This window comes from Colobus angolensis, unplaced genomic scaffold, assembly GCF_000951035.1.
Source record: "Colobus angolensis palliatus isolate OR3802 unplaced genomic scaffold, Cang.pa_1.0 Scaffold442, whole genome shotgun sequence".
Lineage (NCBI taxonomy): Eukaryota > Metazoa > Chordata > Mammalia > Primates > Cercopithecidae > Colobus > Colobus angolensis.
The window spans coordinates 575,971-583,589 of record NW_012117844.1 but is presented as its reverse complement, the minus strand read 5'-3'; the positions used below and the strand labels follow the sequence as shown (position 1 = coordinate 583,589).

Genomic DNA, 7,619 nt, shown 5'->3' with positions numbered 1-7,619 from the left:
GAGGGGGCAGTAATAGTTCATTCAGGGATTCCCCCATATCCTTCCTGGATAAAGGTATTCTAGAAGGAGGCAGAGGAAGGAGGCTAGAGGTCCCACTGTTTGGCATTCAGGCTTTCACTTAATGCTCACTTTAGCTCTGCTTCACAATCCCCTACTATCTACTGTGACTAATGTTCTCAAGTCAAGAGTCTCTCCTATTCTAGAAAATATATCAGGATCCTGGGATGTGGTGGTGGTGTTATAGGGGCATGTGTGGGTGAGTGTGTGGGTATGAGTGTGTGTGGGGGGGTGGCAGTCCTTTGGTTATATGGGACTGGGAAGTAGACCCAGGGCTGTAGCTGTTCTTTATGTAGGCTTTCACCCTTCCTCAAAATTTTCTGCCCTGATCCTTTCCAATTTTTTTGTGGAAATAATTACCTCTTTTTATTTATTTATTTAATTTTTTTGAGATGGAATCTTGCTCTGTCGCCCAGGCTGGAGTACAGTGGTGTGATCTCGGCTCACTGCAACCTCTGCCTCCCGGGTTCAAGCGATTCTCCTGCCTCAGTCTCCCGAGTAGCTGGGACTACAGGTGCCTGCCACCATGTCAGGCTAAATTTTTTTATTTTTAGTAAAGACGGGGTTTCACTGTGTTAGCCAGGATGGTTTCAATCTCCTGACCTCGTGGTTCGCCTGTCTCGGCCTCCCAAAGTGCTGGGATTACAGATGTGAGCCACTGCACCCAGCCTTAGCTCTTTTGTTTTTTTAATCACCTGTAGGGGCTTTTAGATTGTGCCTTTTGCTGTTAAGTCTACTTCTACTCTTCCATCGGCTTGTCATATAACCATTTGTTGAAACTGCTTTTGCATTTTGTTTGCCTTTTGGGCTCTACACTTCTTAAAAAATTTACTTAGCTGTCAAAGAGATGACATACTGTGTATGGTTAATTTTCCATGTCTTCTGGTGTTCTAATATATTTTTATGGTTTTTAAATGTTTAGTTCTTTAATCCAGTTAGAATTTTAAAAATATATATGAAGTAGGATGATGCTAATTTACAAATTTTCCTCCAAATGGATATCCAGTTGTCTCAACATCATGTACAGAAAAAACAATCTGAAAATGCTATCCTTTCATATTATATACTAAATTTACATGCACACATATATACATATATATAGGTTTGAGTCTGAATTCACTGTTTCAATTGCTGTAGTTGGTCAATTCTAGTATGATAGTTTTTATTGCTACAGTTTTGGAGTGATTGTGGGGTTATTTTTGAAACAGGGTCTGGCTATCTTGCTCAAACTGGTCTCAAACTTATGGGCTCAAGCAATCCTCCCATCTCGGCCTCCTAAAGTGATGGGATTCTAGGTATGAACCACTGCACCTGGCCCTGGATTGCGTTTTGACAGTGGCCATAGAAGTTTCCACTCAGATCTTCAAGAGAAACCTACTCTGGGGACTACAGGTCACTGACAGCCTGTAGTCAGTGCCACCCCTTTGGAACCACCATGCATTCACATCAATGCCAAATATCTCGAGTTGCCCCCAGCTAGTGGCTGAGCACAGTAGGAGTACTAAACTTGTTCTTTCTTGCCCATTGCAGAACTCCTCTAATGGGCAACTATGGCTTGGGGAAACTTCTCATCAGCCTGGATGAGACTGTCTTAGAACTACAGTGTAGTCCAGGCTCTTTCTACCCAATATTTCCTTCTCTTCTTTTTACAGAAGTCAGGCCTGTACCACAGTCTGAAGGCTCTCTGCCAATTCCTGAGCCTTCCCACTTTATCCTTCACAAACATTTTCCCCAATAAATATCTTGCATGTCTAATCCCTTCTTGGCATCTGCTTCTCTGAGCACCAAAACAGATAGGTGGTTCACCAAGTGGTGCAAGAAAACAGATAGTAAGATGGGTTTTGGGGAATGGCTTATTTGGTCCCTGGCACAAAGCAGCCATTTGAGTCCTGATTTAGCCAGCAGTGACCTAGGAAAACATCCCAGAGAAGGGAAATCCTCTTGCCTGTGCAATTCAGGCATTTAAAAGATAGGGGGAATACGATGCCTACAAAGACAGCAGAGCTGGCCAACTGTTACTAAGACAATTAATGCCTTGCAGATGGATAATGAGAAACTGAGAGCACTTAAACAGTTAAAGGCTAAGTGTGGGAGCCAGGGGGCTTCTCTGGAGCTTAACAAAGAAGCTTTTATTTCCTGCAATGGAAGAGCAGAAATGGGATTTGATGGTCACAGAGCTCTAAAGATATTTGAATGCTCAGCCTAGGGAGATCCAGTATGTAGTCAGGGCCCTGGTTGGGGAAACCAGCCTGAAGCTTTGAAACATGGGATAGGTGCCCCTGAGGATTTTGGCTCTGTAGATACCTCTGGACACTCAAGAGCTTCCAGAACTGGCTCATACTTCCTAGTAAGAGCAAGCACTTCCCTCATTACAGAAAGCCCTCTTCCGTAATTGTTCTCAGTTCTTCTCCTGGCTGCCAGGCCAAGGTAATTGGAGTTAACATCTCAGCATAATCTGCCTAGGAAGTGTTGGCCCTGATAAGAAAGGAACGATTACACACAGAAGGAATTGAAGTAAGTTAGCATGACTAGCAGGAGCCAGAGAAGCACAATTAGAATTGGATTTTAAGGGTGTTCAATTAAGGGGCCTGGAATTTAAGATGAGATAAGCAAGACTTTATGGACTTGGAGTACTTTTTTGGGACAGATTTAACCTCAGCAAGTAGTCCCGAGGTTAGCTTTTCAAAGCCTGGAAAAAGTGACGGCTTTGAAAAAGTGGAAATGAATTCACACCATGGCAGCTTTTAACTTGAGGAGAAGATAGCTATTTATTTTGGCATACTTATGTGGTTACTGCTCACTTACTAGTCCCAATTGTTTTGTAACCAGTATTTATTTATTTATTTATTTATTTATTTAGAGATAGTCTCATTCTGTTGTCTAGACTGGTGTGCAGTGGTGCACTCTTGGCTCATTGCAACGCCTATGTCTCAGGGTTAAGCCATCCTCCCACCTCAGCCTCCTAATTTTTGCATTTTTTTGTAGAGATGAGGTTTCCCCATGTCACCCAGACTGGTCTTGAACTCCTGGACTCAAGTGATCTGCCCATTTTGGCCTCCCAAAGTGCTGGGATTACAGGCGTGAGCCACCACACCGGGACTGTTTTTTTTGTTTTTTGAGATGGAGTCTTGCTCTTGTTGCTGAGGCTGGAGTACAATAGCATGATCTCAGCTCACTCCAACCTCCACCTCCCGGGTTTGAGCAATTCTCCTGCCTCAGCCTCCTGAGTAGCTGGGATTACTGGTGCCTGCCACTACACCTGGCTAATTTTTGTATTTTTAACAGAGACGGGTTTTCACCATGTTGGCCAGGCTGCTCTTGAACTCCTGACTTTGTGATCCGCCCACCTCAGCCTCCCAGGAGTTTGAGATCAGCACCTGGGCAACAGAGCGAGACCTCACCTCTACTAAAAAAAAAAAAATTAACCAGGCATGGTAGTGCATGCCTGTAGTACCAGGTACTTGGGAGGCTGAGGCAGGATCCCTTGAGCCTAGGAATTCGAGCTTGTAGTAAGCTATGATTGTTATCACTGCCTGAGTGACAGAACCTGTCTAAAAAATAAATAGTGGTTTTTAGGTGATCATCTGCAAATATTTTTGTTCTTTCCCTGTATCCCTTTTTAATCTCATCACACTGATTAGGACATCCAGAACACTGGTGATTCTTGTTTTGTTCCTGACTTTAATGGCCATGTTTCCAGTGTTGTATACATGTTTCTAATTTTTGATACATACCACTTGTGACGTTAAGGACATTTCCTGATATTCTAAACTCTCTAGGACATTATGACATGAATATTGAATTATAAGAAATGTCTCTTTTTAGCCTGGGCAACATAGTGAGACCCTGTCTCTAAAACAACAACAACAACAACAACAACAACAAAATTGGCTGCCATGCTGGTGCATGCTTGTAGTCCCAGCACCTCAGAAGGCTGAGGCAGGAGGATCGCTTCAGCCCAGGAGTTTGAGGCTACAGTGAACTATGATCCTGCCACTGCACTCCAGCTTGGGCAACAGAGCAAGACCCTGTCTCTAAAAAAGAAAAAGAAAAACAGGACCATTTTTTGCATCTGGTGACCATATGGTTTTCCTATAATATTATGACAATTTATAACTGTTCTCATAAATGGTAACGATCTATAAATTTTTATGTTTGCTTTTTTTTTTTTTTTAAATCATCTCTTCTGGGCAATTGCATTAAATTTTATAACTACAGTATTAAAAAACTATTTATAGTCAACAACTCAATTTTGGTTTTCATGAAACACTGGGTATTTTTCAATGCTTCCCATCCCATGCAGGATGAAGTCAGAGTCCTAAATCTCATATTCTAAACTCCTACACAATCTGACCTCTACTTACTGGCTTCTTCATCCATTGATAAAACTGTCCCTACTCTACAAACTGCCTTTCCCTTTATAATTGTCCTTTAAAGCCCAGCTCAAATACTAGCTCTCTATATTGAAATCCAATTCAAATTCCACTTCTTAGAAACCTTCATTTTTCCTTCTAGTTTACCTCTTCTCTATCTTTTTATAAAGCATGACTTTTAAAAAACCTTCATTAGAGTGCTCACCAACCTGCCTTTCATTAACTAGTAACTCTGTATTAGACTATATTTAAGTCCCTTAAGGAAACAAATGATTCTACAGCAGAGTACTATGCTCCTAATAGGTAGGTTTAAAGTTTTTATTACATTAAAATTAATTTTATTAATTTCAGTTATATTGAAGCCTCTTGCAATGATTTGAGATATGCTTGAGATGGCAAAACTGAGGTTGCTTTAAATATTACCTCTACAAAAGTCACTTATTACCAAATTTCTTTTTAGATCATTTTATCTATATGTTGGTTGATGACTTCATATTTGTATTTAATGAGTCAGACATCTCTCTCTTTTTTTTGAGACAGGGTCTGGCTCTGCTGCTCATGACTGGAGTGCAGTGGCACAATCACAGCTCACTGCAGCCTTGAATTACCAGGCCCAAGTGATCCTCTGACCTCAGCCCTCAGCCTACCAAATAGCTAAGATTACAGGTGTGTACCACCATGCCAGGCTAATTTTTGTATTTTCTGTAGAACGAGGTGTGACCATTTGGCCCAAGCTGGTACTGAACTCCTGGGCTCAAGTGATCCACCCACCTTGGCCTCTCAAAGTACTGGGATTACAAGCCACCACACCCAGGCCATCTTTCTCTTTAAAACTATTTTGTTCATTGGCCAGGTGCGGTGGCTCACACCGGTAATCCCAGCACTTTGGGAGGCCGAGGCGGGAAGATCACGAGGTCAAGAGATTGAGATCATTCTGGCCAACATGGTGAAACCCCATCTCTACTAAAAACACAAAAATTAGCTGGGCATGGTGGTGTGCACCTGTAGTCCCAGCTACTCGGGAGGCTGAGGCAGGAGAATCCCTGAACCTAGGAGGCGGAAGCTGCAGTGAGCTGAGATCACACTACTGCACTCCAGGCTGGTGACAGAGTGAGACTCCGTCTTAAAAACAAAAACAAAAACAATAAAAACCCCTATCTTGTCCCTTTTAGTTTCTATTTATGTAACAGATCCTATTGTCCTCACACTCCTCAGGCTGAAATCCTTAGTCATAACTGCTTCTCTCTTTCCTCCACTTTCTACTCACTCCCCGTTTTATCTGGGTCAAATCCATCCATTATCCCTTGTATTTGCTCTGCAACATCTTGGTATGTGCCCAGCCCACTTTTTCTGAGTACACTCTCTTCTCAGAAGTAAGCTCGTGGTAATTGCCTGACTAGTTGCTTATACCAGGTTTAGGGTTACCAGATTTAGCAAATAAAAATATAGACAATTGTCTGACCAGTTGCTTATATCTGGCTTATGGTTACCAGACTTAGCAAATAAAAATATAGGACATTCAGTTAAATTATTTGAATTTCAGATAAACAAGGAATAATCTTTTAGTGTTACATGGGACCTACACTGAACATCTGTTTATCTGTAATTGCAATTTAATTTGGCATCATTATTTTATCTGGCAATCTCAGGCAGGTTTAACACCTTTTCCAAGCTGAGCTTCTCATTTCCTCCAAAAGAACACAACCTTAAGGACAGGTAACATCCTGTGGGACAGCCATCCTTTGCCCTATGCTGGAGAAAACAGGTTTGCAGAGAATAAAAACAAACAAATAAATAAACATTTAAAAAAGCAGTTGTGTGGAAAGCAGCACAGAAGAGAGGCCATGAGACTCCATAATTAAGCAGAGATGAACTGCCCTAGTTCTTAATGGCTTGTTAGTCTTCATTCCAGTCTTCCACAGGGTGTGACTTGGCTTCCATAAAATAAACTCACGGTCCCGTGATCATTTTCCCTCTTTGCTTTAGCAAGAATCTTTAACTAAAATAGCTCTCCTTTCATTTCCACTGTCTACCACTCTAGTCTCAACTCTCATGAGTCTGAAATTTTGTAAAAGCCTGATAAACTTGTCACATGATTCCAGTGTCTACCAATTCCTTGTAAGTAACCAAAATATTCTTGCCTGATTAAATGCTTTGAAAATATCATCTTGGGCCAGGTGCAGTAGCTCATGCCTGTAAGCCCAGTACTTTGGGAGGCCGAGGCAGGCGGATCACTTGACGTCATGAGTTTGAGACCAGCCTGGCCAATATGGTGGAACCCCGTCTCTACTAAAAATACAAAAATTAGCCGGGTGTGGTGCTAGTCCCAGCTACTCGGGAGGCAGAGGCAGGAAAATAGCTTGAACCCAGGAGGCGGAGGCTGCAGTGAGCCGAGATCACGCCACTGCACTCCAGCCTGGGCGACAGAGTGAGACTCCATCTCAAAAAAAAAAAAAAAAAAAAAAGAAAATATCATCTTGTACTGGCCATCCCTTGTTTCATATTCATTAATAAACTTTGCTTTCTAATTTCAGTGAAGAACAAGCACAAGATTAAGGAGTAAGACTATGTGAAATTGGGTTATAAATTGAAAGGCTGTTGTATCTTGTAAACATACAAAGCAATGCCAAGTGAAAATGAAGTTGTTAGTCCCTCTATCTAGAATTCTTTCCCAAATAGCTGCACATCTTTTTCCTCTGCTTCATTTAAATCTGTGTTCAACTGTTATCTACTCAGAGAAGACATTCTGGATCATTTCATATTAAATAGTAACTTTTATCACTATATCCCTTTAACCAGTTGTTTTTCTTTAAGGTACCTACCACTACCTGACATGTTGTATACAGTTAAGTCCTTACTTAATGTCTTCAATAGGTTCTTGCAAACTGTAACTCTAAGATAAACTACATAAAATGAAACCTAATTTACCACAGGCTAATTGATACAAACAAGAGTTAAGATCCTATGGCACATTTCTGGTCAAAAAAATATTACCAAACTTGCAAATAAAGACCAAAACATTTCTGATGTTAAACACTGAAGTAAATGTGAGCTAGACAACATTTAAGAAAGATGAATAAAAACAAGATGATTAGCCGGGCGCGGTGGCTCAAGCCTGTAATCCCAGCACTTTGGGAGGCCGAGACGGGCGGATCACGAGGTCAGGAGATCGAGACCATCCTGGCTAAC

At 41.5% G+C, this 7,619-nt stretch overlaps 1 long non-coding RNA gene across 1 annotated transcript; it reads left to right on the top strand.

Annotated features, from left to right (window-relative positions):
* The first annotated feature begins 691 nt into the window (after window positions 1–691).
* LOC105522850 lies at window positions 692–7,213 on the top strand. Its single transcript, XR_001003503.1, has 3 exons — window positions 692–2,945; window positions 3,496–3,498; window positions 6,841–7,213. It is a non-coding gene; the product is annotated as an uncharacterized LOC105522850 (long non-coding RNA).
* The last annotated feature ends 406 nt before the right edge of the window (window positions 7,214–7,619 follow it).